The sequence below is a fragment of the Papio anubis genome, chromosome X (genome assembly GCF_008728515.1).
Source record: "Papio anubis isolate 15944 chromosome X, Panubis1.0, whole genome shotgun sequence".
Lineage (NCBI taxonomy): Eukaryota > Metazoa > Chordata > Mammalia > Primates > Cercopithecidae > Papio > Papio anubis.
Window position 1 is genome coordinate 3,842,309 of NC_044996.1, and position 17,577 is coordinate 3,859,885.

The following is a 17,577-nucleotide window of genomic DNA, read 5'->3' on the forward strand; positions in this document are numbered from 1 at the left end:
GGGATTGTGTTGAATCTATACATAAATTGAGGTAGAATTAACATCTTAACAATATTGAGTCTTCCAATTCATGAACAAAGCATATCTCTTCATTTATTTAGATGTTTTATTTATTTCTCAATATTGTGTAGTTTTTACCATATTTTGTACATATTTTGTTAGATTTATATATAAATATTTCCTGTGTTTTTGAGTGCTGCTATAAATCATACTATTTTTGTTAACTTGTTTTCATTCATTGCTAGTCTATACATATGCAATTCATTTTGTATATTGATCTTTGATCTTACAACTTTGTTAAATTTGTTCTAGTATTTTTTTTTAACTTTTATTTTAAGTTCAGGGGTACAAGTGCAGGTTTGTTATATAGGTAAACTTGTGTCATAGGGACTCGTTATATAGATTATTTCATCACTAAGGTATTAAGCCTAGTACCCATTTGTTATTTTTCCTGATCCTCTCCCTCCTCCTAACCTCTACCCTCCAAAACACCCCAGTGTGTGTTCTTTCCCTCGATGTGTCCATATGTTCTCATCATTTAACTCCCACTCCTAAGTGAGAACATGTGGTATTTGGTTTTCTGTTCCTGCATTCGTTTGCTAAGGATAATGACATCCAGCTCCATCCATGTCCCTGAAAAGGAAATGATCTCATTCTTCTTATGGCTGCATAGTATTCCATGGTGTATATGTACCACATTTTCTTTATCCAGTCTATCGCTGGTAGGCATTTAGGTTGATTCCATGTTTTTGCTATTGTGAATAGTGCTGCAGTGAACTTACACTTGCATGTGTCTTTGTAATAGAATGATTTATATTCCTTTGGGTATATACCCAGTTAGAATGATTTATATTCCTTTGGGTATATACCCAGTAATGGGATAGCTGAGTCTAATGGTACAATGAGTTACCATCTAACACCAGTCAGAATGGCTACTGTTACAAAGTCAAAAAATTACATGCTGGCTAGGTCATAGAGAAAAAGGAATGCTTATACACTATTGGTGGGAGTGTAAATTAGTTCAGCCATTGTGGAAGACAGTATGGCCATTCTTCAAAGACCTAAAGACAGAAATACCATTTGATCTAGTAGGTTTTTTAATAGATGTTTTTAAGGGCTCTCTATGTAGATAACAATGTCATCTGTGAATAGTGACAGTTTTACTTCTTCTTTCCAATATGAAAGTGCCTTTAATAAATATAGGACTGTTCAGTTTATCTTCATCTTCTTATCTTTTGGTGCCCCAGGAAAACGTCTTTGAACCTCTTCTCTACTTTCACTACCTTTGTAATCTCATTCTGTCTCATAGGTTTAAATACTACCTACCCACTACTAATTCTCAATCACCTCCAGCCAAGATTTATTTTCCATTCTCCAGACTTACCTAACTGCTAACTTGATGTCTCCATTTGGAGATCAAGTAGGTATCTCAAACTAAACAAGTCTATAACTAAATTACTAACCTTTTCCTCTGATCTGCCTTACCCATGGCCTTCCCTTTCTCATTGGATGCAATTCTGTTCTTAGAGTTGGTTAGGCCAAAAACATTGGCATCAAACTTGCCACCTCTCTCACATGACAACAATCTGCCAGCAAATCCTGATGGTTCTACTTTCAGAATATATCCGGAATCTTACCACTATTCACCAACTCCAGTGCCCACCCTGGTCCAAGCCACTTTCATCTATTACTCGGACTACTGCATTCACATTCTAAAGGGTCTCGCTGCTTCAGCCCTTGGCCCCTATAGTATATTCTCAATGCTGCAGCCAGATACATCATTCTAACATGTTAAATCAGATCATGTCACTCCTTTGCTTCCCATTTCACTCAAAGGAAAAGGCCCAAGTCCTTCAAATGTCCTGTAAAGCCTTATATTATCCCTTTTCCAGTTACCTGTCTAATCCTCTTCTACCACTTTACCTTGATTTCTCTGTTCTAGCCACACTGGTATCCTTGCTGTTCCTCAAACATGTGAGTCTCACTCTTGCCTCAGAACCTTTGCACTGATGTTGCCCTCTTCCCTGAGAATTTCCTAAGGGTAACTTCCTCAAGTCTTTGTTTAAATGTCACTTTCTCAATAGGACCTATCCTGACTATCCTACTTAATACAGCATCCTGTCCCAACTTCACCACATCCCCCTCACCACATACATTGTACTCTCAATTTACCTTGCCCTGTTCTACTTTTTCATTTTTATAAACACTATGGCCTTCTAACATAGTATCACAAAATTCATATATGAATCAGGTTTTGGGGTTTGAGGGGGGCTTTTTTTGAGACAGGGTCTCACTCAATCACTGAGGTTGAAGTGCAGTGGCACTATCATAGAATACTGCAGCCTTGAACAGTCCTAACCTCAGGTGATCTTCCTACCTTAGCCTCCTGAGTAGCTGGGACTACAGGCATGCACCACCACACCTGGCTAATTTTTCTGTATATTTCGTAGGAACGGGGTTTCACCAGGTTGCCCAGTCTGGTCTCAAACTCCTGAACTTAAGTGATCTGCCCACCTTGGCCTCCCAAAGTGCTGGGATTACAGGCATGAACTAACACACCTGGCCAGGATGAGGTTTGATATCTGTTTTTTCTTGTTATTATGTAAGTTTCATGAGGCCAGGACCTTTACTTTATTCACTGATATATCTCAATTACCTAGAATACTACCTGGAACAAAATAGGTACTCAACAAATGCTTGCTGAATAATTGAATGAACTCCTGCAAGAACAATCCTTTGTGTGAAGCTTCCTAATGCCAGATTCCCAGATGGTCTTTATAAAGGCTCTTATGAGCTGTGGCAGCCTGAGTGCCATGGAAGGAGGAACTGTGCAATTTGGAGAGTTGGGAAAAAGCACCGCCACAAATCTACTGCTGCAAAGCCTGTAAGAGAATATCAGAAAGGTCTCTGAATCACAGTGGCAGACCCAGGGACATTTGGCTGATTTACATCAAGATCTAGCCCCGCTGCTGCCAACAGTGGCTCTCTGTAATACCAGTGACATATTTGTGCTGCAACATCAAATGTTTTCCAAATAGTAACTGCAAAATAAGAAAACTGCTCAGCATATGCAGAGCCTCCAAGAGTGGGGAAGAAATACCATACTGAGCAAGCTCAGAACTGGAAAATAACCCTCCAAAAAACCCCCTCCAAAAAAAAAAAAGCCTATTTGGGTTGGGCTAGTTCTGCTGATATCTTAGTTGAAATGGGAAAGAAAAAAAAAAAAGAGGGGCTTTGTACACTGAATAAACTCTCCTGACCATCTGTCTGTTAATTCAAAAACATCCTTCTCAAGAATTGGCTCATGTTGTTGGTGCTATTTTCTGGTGAGTATTGGGACTTTTATGTGTGTGTGTGAGATAGAGTCTTACTCTCGCCCAGGCTGGAGTGTAGTGGCACGATCTCGGCTCACTGCAACCTCTGCCTCCCAGGTTCAAGTGATCCTCCCACCTTAGCCTCCCAAGTAGCTGGAACTACAGGTTCGTGACATCACACCTGGCAAATTTTTGTATCTTTAGTATAGATGGAGGTTTCACCATGTTGCCCGGGCTGGTCTCAAACACCTAACCTCAGGTGATCCACCTGCCTCACCCTCCCAAAGTGCTGGGATTACAAGTGTGAGCCACCGCGCCCGGCCTACTGGGATATTCTTGAAATTGCCTAGTGCCCCAAAAGTGCAGAGCCTAGAACACATCATATATGATCAATTAGTATTAGTTGAGTGAACAAATGAAACTCCAGTATCATCAGATCTAGGGTATGAAGTGGAAATATCATTGGATTTCAGGAGACAAGCCTGAATTTGAGTCCAAATACCACTATTTATTAGGCTTGTGATACCACATCCTTGAGATTCAGTTTCCTTCCCTGTAAAAGAGCAAGACCCTTACCCTGACTACCATGCAGACTTATCTAAAGGAGGAACAAAGGAGAAAATACATGAGAGTTATTTGTAAATTGTGAAGCATGTGACACATGTAAGTTGTTAGGCATTTTAGAGCTGAAGCATCATCTAAAGCCTTCCTCTTGTTAAACACAGGAATCCTGAGGCTCAGAGAGGGGCAAGTCACACAATAAGGTAATGGTATGGCAGAGCCTAGAGAGACCAGGTCTCTTCACTGTCAGCCCAGTTCTTTTTTCATTACACCACAATTGTTTTGTGTTTCCCTAAAAATGAGGAAAGATGCCGAGAATGTGAGGAGGCCAAGGCAGCTGGAGTTAGCCTTACAGAGCACCAAAGAAGAAAGACATGCACAGAGAGAATTAGGGAGATTCTTAGAGAGTCTCTCTTGAGCATTTGGCAGAGTACTAATCAACATATGCACATAATAAAACTAACTAAGGCTAGAGAAGGAATCTCTCAAAGAATTCAAGGAATCTGTTTTTGGAATTCACATAGGGCTGGGAATAGAGCTAGTTCCCACCAGCCAGCCTGGAAATCTCATGATTCACAGGGCATACGGTATCCTGAAGGGCTTTGCCTCAGTAGTAGGAAATAACTAACCCTACAATAAATGCTGCCCTGTTCCTTCCTAAAATATTAAAGAAAGATCTGAAAGGATAGAACTGTTTACTATGAAAAAAGTTCAAGATCATTTACAAGAATGGAAAAAATATCCAGCACACTCAATAAAATATAGGCAAACTGAATCCAGCAACATATACATTTACCATGACCAAGTAGGATTTATCCCAGGGATGCAAAGTTGGTTCACTAACTGAAAATTAGTATAGCCTCACAATCATGGCAGAAGGCAAGGGGGAGCACGTCCTGTCTTACATGGATGGCAGCAGGCAAAGAGAGAATGAGGAAGATGCAAAAGTGGAAACCCTTTACAAAACCATCAGATCTTGTGAGATCCATTCACCACCACAAGAACAGTGTGGGGGAAACCGTCCCCATGATTCAACCATCTCCCACCAGGTCCCTCCCACAACATGTGGATATTATAGGAGTACAATTCAAGATGAGATTTGGGTGGGGACACAGCCAAACCATATCAACACATATATGTAAGAGGAGATTTATTATGGGAATTGGCTCACATAATTATGGAGGCTGAAAAGTCCCATGATATGCCACCTGCAAGCTAGAGAACTAGGAAAGCTAGTGGTATAATTGAGTCTGAGTCTGAAGGCCTGAAAACTAGGAAGTCAATGATATAACCCTCAGTCTGAGGCCAAAGGCCTGAGGAGGTAAGGGGCACTGGTATAAGAGCTGGAGTTCAAAGGCCAAAAACACAGGAGCTCTCATGTCTAAGGGCCAATGAAAATATATGGCCCAGCTCAAAGACAGCCAATTCACTCTTCCTCCATGTTTTTGTTCTATGCAGTTCTTCAAATGATTGGATGATGCCCACTCCCATTGCTGAGGATGATTCTTCTTTACTCAGTCTATTGATTTAAATATTAATCTCTCTTCTGGAAACACCCTCACAGACACACTCAGAAATAATGTTTTACCAGCTATATGGGTATCCCTTAAGCCAGCCAAATGAACATATAAAATTAACCATCACAGTAACATATCACACCAATGGAATAAAAGACATCACAAGATTATCTCCATACATCCAGAAAAACGTGACAATTCTAACACCCTTTCATGATAAAAACACATCTAACTAAGAATAGAAGAAAACTTCTTTAACCTGATAAAGAGCATCTACAAAAAAATCCATAGCTGAGAAGAAAAGCCACAGACTGGGAGAAAATATTTGCAAAGACATATCTGATAAAGAAAGAGAAAATGTTATCCAGGAGAAAATGTGGCACACATATACCTTGGAATACTAGGTAACCATAAAAAGGAATGAGATTATGTCCTTTGCAGCAACATGGATGCAGCTAGAGGCCATTATCCCAAGTGAATTAATGCAGGGACAGAAAATCAAATAGTGCATGCTGTCACTTATAAGTGGGAGCTAAACATTTGGGTACTCATGGACATAAAGATGGCAACAATGGACACTGGAGACTACTTGGGGGAGGGAGAGAGTTAAGAGTTGAAAAGCTACCTATTGGGTACCATGTTCAGCACCTGGGTGATAGGATCATTTGTACCCCAAACCTCAGCATCACGCAATATATCCAGGTAACACATTGCACTTGTACAAAGAACTCTAAAAATTTAACAATAAGAAAATGAACAATGCAATTTAAAAATGAGCAAAATACCTGAATAGACACCTCATCAAAGAAGATACATAAAGAAGGTATATCTAGGCCGGGCGTGGTGGCTCACGCCTGTAATCCCAGCACTTTGGGAGGCCGAGGCAGGCAGATAACGAGGTCAGGAGTTCAAGACCAGCCTGGCCAAGATGGTGAAACCCTGTCTCTACTAAAAATACAAAAATTAGCCAGGCATGGTGGTGGGCGCCTGTAATCCCAGCTACTTAGGAGGCTGAGGCAGGAGAATCACTTGAACCTGGGAGGTGGAGGTTGCAGTTAGCCGACCCCATGTCACTGCACTGCAGCCTAGGCAATAGAGCGAGACTCCATCTCAACAGAAAAAAAAGAAGAAGAAGAAGAAGTTATATCCAAAGAAGATGACAAATAAGCATGTGAAAAGATGCTCAACATCATATGTCATTAGAGTATTGCAAATCAAAACTACAATGAGATACCACTGTACACCACTATAATGACAAGAACACTGATGACACCAAATGCTGGCAAGGATGTGGAGCAACAAGAACTCTCATTCATTGCTGATGGAAGTGCAAAATGGAACACCCACTTTGAAAGACAGTTGACAGTTCCTTACAAAGTTAAACATATTCTTACCCTATGATCCAGAAATTGTGCTCATGGGTATTTACCCAAATGAATTGAAAACCTGTGCCCACACAAAAACCTTCAAGCAAATGTTTATAGCATCTTTATTTACTATTACCAAAAACTTGGAAGCAACCAAGATGTCCTTCAGTAGATAAATGAATAAATAAACTGTGGACATCCAGACAATGGAATATCATTCAGCACCAAAAAGAAATGAGCTATCAAGCCATGAAAAAATGTGGAATAAACTTAAGTGCATATTGCTGAGTGAAAGAAGCCAATCTGAAAAGGATAGATACTATATGATTCCAACTATATGACGTTCTGGAAAAGGCAATATTATGAAGAAAATAAAAAGATCAGTGGTTGTCAGTGCTTAGGGGAGAGAAAGGGATGAAAGAGCAGAGCACAGATAAATTTTATGGCAGTGGAACTCTTTGTGTGACAGTATAGTGGTAGATATGTGGCTTTATGTATTTGTCAAAACCCACAGGATATACAATGCAAGAGTGAACTCTAATGTAAATGACAGACTTCGGGTGATAATGATGTGTCAATGTATTCATTGCTTGTAACATATGTACTATTCTAGTGGGGAATGTTGATAGTAGGGGAGGCTGTGCATGTATGAGAGCAGGGGGTATAGGAGAATTCTCTGTACTTTCAATTTTGCTGTGAACCTAAAACTGCTCTAAAAATAAAGTTTTTTTAAAAAAAATAGCTAACATCATACTTAATAAATGTTTCCCTCCTAAGATCAGGATCAAGACAAGGATGTCTGCTCTTACCACTTCTATTCAACATTCCACTAGAGGTGCTATCCAGGGAAGTTAAGCAAAAAAAAGAAATAAAAGGCATTAAGATTGGAGAAGAAAGAATAAAACCACCTGTATTCACCAATTATATCATCTTATATATAGAATATTCTAAGGGATGCACTAAAAAACTATTAGAACTAATAAACAAGTTCAACAAGATTGCAGATATAAGATCAGTATACAAAAACCAATTGTATTTCTATATATTTGTAAACAACAATCCAAAAATAAAATTAAGTAAGTAATTCCATTCACAATAGCATCAATAAAATAAAATGCTTAGGAAAAAATTTAACAAAACAACCGCAAAACTTATACTCTAAAAACTACAAAACATTGTGGAAACAAATTAAAGATATAAATAAATGGGAAAACATTCCATGTTCATGAATCAGAAGACAACAGTGTTAAGAAGGCAATGATCTCTATTTGATCTACAGATTCAAAGCAATCCTTATCAGAATCCCAGTTGACTTATTTGTGGAAATTAACAAACTGATTTTAAAATCATATGGAATTGCAAGAAATCCAAAATAGTCAAAACAGTTTTGAAAAGAAATAACCAAGTAAAATGCACATCTCAATTACAAAATATACTACAAAGCAATGGTAATCAATACAGTATGGTAGTGGCACAAGGATAGACATACAGGTCAATGCAATAGAATTGACAGTCATGAAATAAGCCTATATATCTATCTATGGTCAACTGATTTTCAACAATGGTGCCAAAATTATCCAGTAGGGAAACAATAGTATTTTCAACAAATGTTGCTCAGACAACTGGATAGTCACATGCAAAAGAATGAAGTTGTATACTTACTTCATACCATATAAAGCATGTTCAACTCAAAATGGATCAAAAGCCTACATGTAAGAGCTAAAAATATGAAATATGTACAAGAAAACATACAGGTAAATCTTCATGATCTTAGATTTATTTGGCAAAGCAGTTTTAGGTATGACACCTGATATGGTTTGGCTTTGTGTCCCCACCCAAATCGCATCTCGAATTGTAATCCCCATCTGTCAAGGGAGGGACCTGGTGGGAAATGACTGGATCATGTGGGGCAGTTTCCCCCATGCCATTCTCCTAATAGTGAGAAAGTTCTCATGAGAGCTGAAAGTTTTAAGTGTGGCACTTCCTCACTCTTTCACTCTCTCTCGCTGCTGCCATGATTGTAAATTTCCTTAGGCCTCCCCAGCCATGAGGAACTGTGAGTCAATTAAACATACTTTCTTTATAAATTACTCAGTCTCAGGTAGTATCCTTATAGCAGTGTAAGAAAAGACTAATACACAGAATTGGTACCAAAGTAGTGGGGTACTGCTATAAATATAACCTGAAAATGTGGGAGTGACTTTGGAAATGGGTAACTGGCAGACGTTGGAAGAGTTTGCAGGGATTCGAAAAAGACAGGAAGAGGAGTGAAAGTTGGAACTTCCTAGAGACTTGTTGTAACCAAAATCCTGATAGTGATAGGGACAATGAAGTCCAGGCTGAGGTGGTCTCAGATGGAGATGAGGAACTTAAAGGGAACTGGAGCCAAGGCCACTCATAATTATGCTTTAGAAAAGATACTGGCAACATTTTGCCCCTGCCCTAGAAATCTGTGGAACTTTGAACTTGAGAGAAATGATTTAGGATTTCTGGCAGAAGAAATTTCTAAGCAGCAAAGCATTCAAGGGGTGACCTGTTTTTTCCAGAAAATGTACAGTTATATATACTCACAAAGAGATTGCTTGAAATTGGAACTTATGTTTAAAGGGGAAGCAGAGTGTAAAAGTTTGAAAAATTTGCAGCCTGGCCATGTGGTAGAAAAGAAAAACCCATTTTCTGGGGAGAAATTAAAGCCAGCTGCAAAAATTTACATAAGTAACAAGGAGCCAAATGTTAATAGCCAAGACAATGGAGAAAATGCCTCCAGGGCATTTCAGAGATTTTCAAGACAGTGTCTCCCATAACAAGCCCAGAAGCCTAGGAGGGAAAAATAGTTGCTATATGCAGCCTTGAGACATGATGCCCTGCATCCCAGCCGCTCCAGCTCCAGCTGTGCTTAAAAGGGACCAAGGTACAGCTTGGGCCATAGCTTCAGAGGTTGCAAGCCCCAAACCTTGGCAGCTTCCATGTGGTGTTGGCCCTGCAGGTGCACAGAAGACAAGAGTTGAGGTTTGGGAACCTCCGCCTAGATTTTAGAGGATGTATGGAAACACTTGGATGTCCAGGCAGATGTTCTGCTGCAGGGGCTCCTCATGGAGAACCTCTGCGAGGGCAGCGCAGAAAGGAAATGTGGGATCGGAGCCCCCACACAGAGTCCCCGCCTAGTGGAGCTGTGAAAAAAGGGCCACCATCCTCAAGACCCCGGAATGGTAGATCCAACATTAGCTTGTACCGTGCACCTGGAAAAGCTCCAGGCACTCAACGTCAGCCCATGAAAGCAGCTGCAGGGTCTGTATCCTCCAAAGCCACAGGGGTGGAGCTGCCCGAGGCCTTGGGAGCCCACCCCTTCTATCAGTGTGCTCTGGGTGGAGTCAAAGGAGATTTTGGAGCTTTAAGATTTAATGACTGCCTGGCTGGGTTTTGGGATTGCATGGGGCCTGTGGCCCCTTTGTTTTGGGCAATTTCTCCCACTTGGAATGGGAACATTTACCCAATGCCTGAACTCCCATTGTATCTTAGAAGTAACTAATTTGCTTTTGATTTTATAGGCTCATAGATAGAAGAGACTTACCTTGTCTCAGATAAGACTTTGAACCTGGACTTTTGAGTTAATGCTGCGATGAGTTAAGAGGTTGAGGGACTGTTGGGAAGGCATGATTAGTTTTGTAATGTGAAAATGACATGGGATTTGGGAGGGTCCAGAGGTGGAATAATATTGTTTGGCTATGGTTTGAGATTACAAATCTCATCTCAAATTGTAATCCCCATGTTTCGAGGGAGGGACCTGGTGGGAGGTGATTGGATCATGGGGTTAGTTTCCCCCATGCTGTTCTCATGAGAGCTGGTGGTTTTAAGTGTGGCACTTCCTCGCTCTTTTGCTCTGTCTTGCCTGTCGCCATGATTGTAAGTTTCCTGAGGCCTCCCCAGCGATGTGAAACTGTGAATCAATAAAACGTCCTTTCTTTGTAAATTACCCAGTCTCAGGCAGTATCTTTCCAGCAGTGTGAGAATGGACTAATACAACAACAAAAGTATTAACAACAAAAATATATAGATTAATTGGATTTCATTACAATTAAAAACTTTTTTGCTTCAAAAAATACAATCAAGAAAGCGAAAGGATAACTCACAGAATGGGAGCAAATATTTGTAAATTATATACTGGTAAAAGACTTGTATCTAGAACACATAAATAACTTTTACAAAGACATACAGCACAATTTAAAACTAGACAAATGATCTGAATAGACATTTCTCTAAGGCAGGTATACAAATGACTAATAATCACATAAAAGGATGTTCAGCGTCATTGGTCATCAAGGAAATGTACATCACAGCCACAATGAGATACCACTTCATACCCACTAGGATAGTTAGAATAAACATCAGAGAACAACAAGAATGTTACAGGCAAGAATGCAGACAAATCTGAACCCTCACATACTGCAGATGTTAATAGAAAATGGGGAGCCACTTTCAAAAACAGTCTGGCAGTTCCTCAAACAATAAACCATAGAGGTACTATATGACCCAGTAATTGTATTCCTAGGTACATATCCAGGAGAAATGAAATATATACTCAAACAAAACTTGTACAGGAATGTTTACAGTGGTATTATTTACAATAGCCAAAAAGTGAAAACAACCAAATGGATGAATGGATAAACAAAATATGTTATATCTATACAATGAAATATACTAAGTGAAAGAAGCCAGTCACAAAAGTCCACACATTATGTGATTTCAGTCATTTGAAAGCACAGAATTGGTAAGTCTATGGAGACAGAAAGTAGATTAGTGGTTGCTTATGGCCTGGGGGGAAGCGGAGTAGTAATGGGGAGATAGGAGGTGATAGCTAAAGGATATAAGGCTTCTTTTTACAGTGATGAAAATGTACTAAAATTGGCTATGGTTGTGTTGCACATATCTGTGAATAGACTAAAAACCATTTAATTGCATACTCTAAATTGATGAATTATATGGTATGTGAATTATACTTCAATAAGCTGTTTTTTAAAAATATGTAGCACGCAACAAGATAAAACACACTATGTAGGGCATCCAATCAAATATTACCAGGCATGCAAAGAAACAATAAAAAAAAGACTCAGAATGAGGAGAAAAATTAACCAAACCCAACTCCAAACTGAAACAGATGTTAAAATTATCAGACAAAGAGAATAAAACAGTTATTATAACAGTATTCTATATATTCAAAAAGGTACAGATAAGAACAAACACATTGTGTAATGACATGACAGATATAAAAGAAGACCTAAATTGAATTTCTGGAGATGAAAACTACAGTGTCAGAGATGAAAAACACACTGAATAAAACTGATGGCAGAGTAGAAATTGCAGAAGATTGGAAGACATGGGAATAAATACTATCCAAAACTAAAACACAGAGAAAAAAGGACTAAAAGAAAGAAAAGAAAAAGAACAAATAACCAGTGAACTCTCAGACAACTTCAAGCAGCCTAATATATGTAGAATGGAGTCCACAGGAGATGGAGGGAACAGAAAAAATATTTGAGGGGATAATGACCAAAAATTTTCCAAATTTGATGAAACTATACACCCATAGAACCAAGAAGCTCAATTGAGCCCAAGTTCAAGAAACATGAAGAAAACTATACACAGACAAACCAGTTGCTCAAAACAACTGATAAAGAGAAAAATCCTGGCCGGGCGCAGTGGCTCACGCCTGTAATCCCAGCACTTTGGGAGGCCGAGGCAGGTGGATCACGAGGTCAGGAGATCGAGACCATCCTGGCGAACACAGTGAAACCCCGTCTCTACTGAAAATACAAAAAAATTAGCCAGGTGTGGTGGTGGGCCCCTGTAGTCCCAGCTACTCGGGAAGCTGAGGCAGGAGAATGGCGTGAACCCGGGAGGTGGAGCTTGCAGTGAGCCAAGATTGCGCCACTGCACCCCAGCCTGGGCAACAGAGTGAGACTCCGTCTCAAAAAAAAAAAACAAAAAAACAAAAAAACAAAAAAAAAAAGAGAAAAATCCTAAATGCAGCCAGAGGACAACAAAAGACATGTTATGCACAGAGGAAGAAAACAAAGGGGAAAAAATACAATAAAGAAAAACAAAGGCAGCAGATTTCTCATTGGAAACAAGACATCAGTGAAGCTTTAAACTATAAAATCTTGAGAAAAAAACATAACTGTCATCCTATAATTCTGTATCCAGTGAAAATTTCTTTCAAAAATAAGGGTAAAATAAAGAGCTCTTCAGACATACAAAAATCAAAAGAACATTATAAGGAATAGTAAAGGACGTCCTTTAGACTGAAGGAAAATGATACCAGATGCAAATACGGATCTACATGTAGAAATGAAGAGCACTAGAAATAGTAATTATGTGCATAAATACATATCATTCTTAAATTACTTAAATCCTTTCAAAAGATAATTGTCTAAATAAAAGGAAAAATGTAAATACATTATAGCAAAATTTATGAGATGGCAATAAAGCAATATTCAGAGGGATATTAATACAACTAAAGATCTTTATTAGAAGTTTCTTAAGTTCTACACTAAATAACCAGAAAAAGGAGAGCAAATAAAACCAAAAGTAAGCTAAGGAAGGAAATAATGAAAAACCAGAGTGGAAATCAATAAAATGAAAAACACAAAAGCAATAGAGACAACTAATAAATTCAAAAGCTAGTTTTTGAGAACATCAGTGTAACTGATAAACCTAGCCATACCGACCAGGAAAAAAAGAAGATGCAAATCACCAATATCAGGAATAACAGAAGGGGCATCACTCCAGAATCTACAGATATAAAAAAGATAATCTGAATAAACATATATACATATGTCTCCTGATATATAATACAGAAAATATATAGATATATCTGATATATAATATATACCTGATATAGGTAGGTAGGTATATAGACAACTTGGATATACATTTTTTAAAATTTGAATTCATACTTAAAACCTTCCCACAAAGAAAACTACAGGCCCAGATACCTTACCTGGTGAATTCTACCTAAACATAAAAGAAGGTGTAATTCCAATTCTGCACAAATGATTTCATAAAATTGAACAGGATGAAGTATGTCCCAACATATTCCATGAGGCCAGCTGTACTCTGATACCAACACCTGACAGACATAATAAGGAAAACTACTGATGATTATCCCTCTTGAACAGAGATGTAAACATCCTAAGCAAAATATGGCCCAGTAAACTTTAGCCCAGCATTCAAGGTTAGAAAATCAAATAATGTAATTCACTTCAGTAACACAGACAATCCATATAATCTAAACATCTAAAAAGATGTATAAGCAACGCTCAACAAAATTTTAAATTGATTCATGATATAAAATCTTGGAAAACTAGGAATAGAAGAAAACTTCTTTAATTTGATAAATGGCATGTAAAAAAAGGAAAATAAAACATAGCAATATTATCATTAATGATGAAAATTCAAAATCATTCCCTTTAATATCAGGAGCTATACAAAGGGACCTGTATTTAACAGTCTACTACTACTAATAGGTACTTGGGTCATTGTTTGCAGGTTATCCATCCATATATTCCTTAGTTTGGAGAAATTCTTTCATATGTTCATCTAGAGTCATAGAAGTAGTGTTTGCAATGTGCATAAACTGGAAACAATGACCCAAATGCCCATTAGTAGTAGAATGGACACTACTTTGAAAGCAGTGAAAATGAATGAGCTATAATCATATGCATCTCACAAAGCTGAATCTCAGGAGCACAATGAATAGCAAAAGAAGCAAGTCACAAGAGAAAATATAATATGGCTCCATTTATATAAGATTAAAGAACAGACAACACTAAACAACATCAACAGTTGGCAAAGGTATAAAGAAAAGCAGATAAATTATTTAACCTAACATTAAGGATAGCTAGCTTATAGTCTGAGAGATGAAGAGTGATGTGATATGGTAGAAGTTTATAGGGATTTCCAAGGGACTAGCTATCTGTTCATTTTATAATTTAAACTGTACACAAATAATTTATATACCCTTTTGTATGTATTATGTATCTCATAAAAATTTTTAAGAGTAAAGTATTAAGAATAACCAAAATATTTTGAAGAAGAAAAGCAATGCAAGAGAACTCATAACAAATGAAACAAGACAGAGACTCTAGAAACAGCTCCTCACATATATGGAAATGAGTAGGGAAAATAACAGCACATTCAATATATAATCCTTGGATGAGTGGTTATCTTTCTATAAAAAGATAAAAACATAAAAGCGCATCTTCCCCTAACATCATACCAAAATCTTTGTCAATTTTCAGGCAGATAAAAAAACTAATTATGAAAATAAAATCTTTAAAACTCAGAAGAAATTTTATAAGAATATTTTTATGACTTCTGGGCACAAAAAATTACCTAAGTAATATGTATTTTGATAGACACACATATCTGTGCATGGGTGTGTGTGTGTGTGTGTGTGTGTGTGTGTGTGTATATACGTTGTTCCCTAATTTGTTATTGTCAATAGTGGGTATTATACTCATCTTATAGATAAGGGAGGGATCAGAGTCACAACTGTGGTTGTCACTTGTCCAAAGTCACAAAGCACCTAATTGGTGGGTCCCGGCTTCCTGCCCAGTCTGATCTGACTCCATGAGCTTTACTGACAGTCTTCTTCGCCCACCCTATCCTAAAGCCTCCCCCTGATTCATCAGTAGCCATCTCACTTGCATGCAGCTAAGTCCAAAGAATCCCAGAGTAAAAAAGTAAATAGAATGGGCAGCTTCCTTAGAGCCCATCCAGATCTACTGTGGGTCCTACTCCCAATGATGAAGATTGACAAGGAAAACCTTCTGAAAACTAAAGAGAGGTCATGATCCCTACAGATAATTTCTGCTATTAACTAGCTGTGTCCATGACTAGTTTACTCCCTTCTGAGCCTCAGTTTCCTAGCTCATTGATTGAGGCAATTAGATTAATAATCTAAATTACTTTCCAGCTCTGAAATTCTATAACTCTAGATATAAAATAAATCAGTTTTTCTTTGTGAAAATCAAAGTACTCTGATTTGAATTTCCAAGACTAGAGTGCATGCTTGTGGGCTAGCTGATCTGTAGTAGGCACCAATATTTTACAGAAGAGAAACTCTTAAAGAGCTGAAAATCAAAGTAGCCTGACCCCATACCACTTGGGCAAAGTTGCAATGCAGCACAGCAAAACATCAAGTCTAGTTCAGCTGCCACCCTCCCCCATTATGACTCTTATGAATGTCATTTGTCTGCTAGCTTCACATGATCCCCTATAGACTAAGTGCCTGCTAGTGTAAAGGAATGAAAGTACTGACCTTGGAAGTAAATAATCTAAGTTCAGGTCTCAGTTCAGCCAGTTCTGAGTTGTTTCACCTGGGGTCACCTGTTTTGCCTCTCTAAGCTTAAGCTTCCTCCTTCATAAAGTGGTGTGACAGTTCTTGTTCTGTGTGACTGTCCCTGGATTGTTGTGCACTTTAATGAGATAGTGGTGGCCAAACTACCTTAAAAATGTAAGTGGTCAATGTAAATTTTATCGGATGAGGTAAATGAGAACAAGACCTGAGATATCTCCAGGCTCAAGGATTTCTCCACAGAATTCAGTGTGAGCAGCTAAGCCAGAGGAGGTACCAGTCACACTTCAAACTTCCTCTGGCAGTATTTTGCTAAAAGCTGAGCAAAGAAATCTTCCCAGAAGAATCTAAGGACAGGAGCTAATAAGTGAGACCAGCACTTGATTTAAGAGTAGGATTCAGTTTGGCCATGACCACTAATGGTACACCTACCTTGTGTGCCCAGAATCAGAGTAGGGTACTCACATGCCCAGCCAACTTCCATGGCTTGGGAAAAGTCTGGGTCTCTCCACTGTTGACTACCCAATGGCAAACGGTGGAACTATGCTTGATAGGTGGAAAATAAAATCAGTATCCCATGGAGAGGAGTGTTGCATTGCCCAGCCTGGCCATCCTCTTTCCCAGTCAGGTTACCTCATCTCTTCCCCAGAATGGGCTTCACAGAAGCCCCAGGGAAACAGGCCTTCCATCCTGGGCTCAAGTAGTTGGGTGATTCTTAAAACACCACCCATTCTTACTAAATCTCCAGGAACTATGAAGAGCAGAATTGGCTACATTGACAACATTATCTTTACTGGGTGACTTTTCTTTTCACTGGGAGACTGAAAGTAAATTACTACAAGAATAATCCTTTTTGTGGTCTAGGCAGCCAATGCCAGCTGGAACTGAAGCAGCCTGAGGGCACTTGAGAGCCTGTGCAGCCAGACAGCCAGGTGGGTGGGGAGACATACAGGCAGGCAGGCAGCTGAGCAGGTGGGGTTTGCTAGGGGTGAGAAGGGGAATAGTGACCAGGGGGAACCAGCTGGCCAGGAGGAAAGAAGACATAATTTGACTGGACTCAACTATTTGCTCACCATCAGATTGGAGTCTAGATATCTGCAGTTGTTAAAAAATCTTCAGGTATTTCAAAGAGCAAAAGGAGTCCTAGGTGTCATGTACCTGTTCTTTCTCATGTCCTGAGAGCTAGAAGAGGCAGGACGTCAATCTGCTGAACATGAACCATGAGTGAGCCTACTCAATAGTCCTCTTCTTGATGACACTGACTGTTCATCCTCATCATCATTCTCTGTTTTCCAAGCTCAAGTCAAAAAAATTCTCAAACTCCCCAAAATCTCAGCAAGAAGCTCATCTAACCTAACCCTAACCCTATGGAGAGCTTCTCCTGACCGGAGGCTCCTGAGAGCCACACTGCCCAGGACCCAAATTAGATCCAAGCCTTCAGGATGATAGTGACATTTGCATTT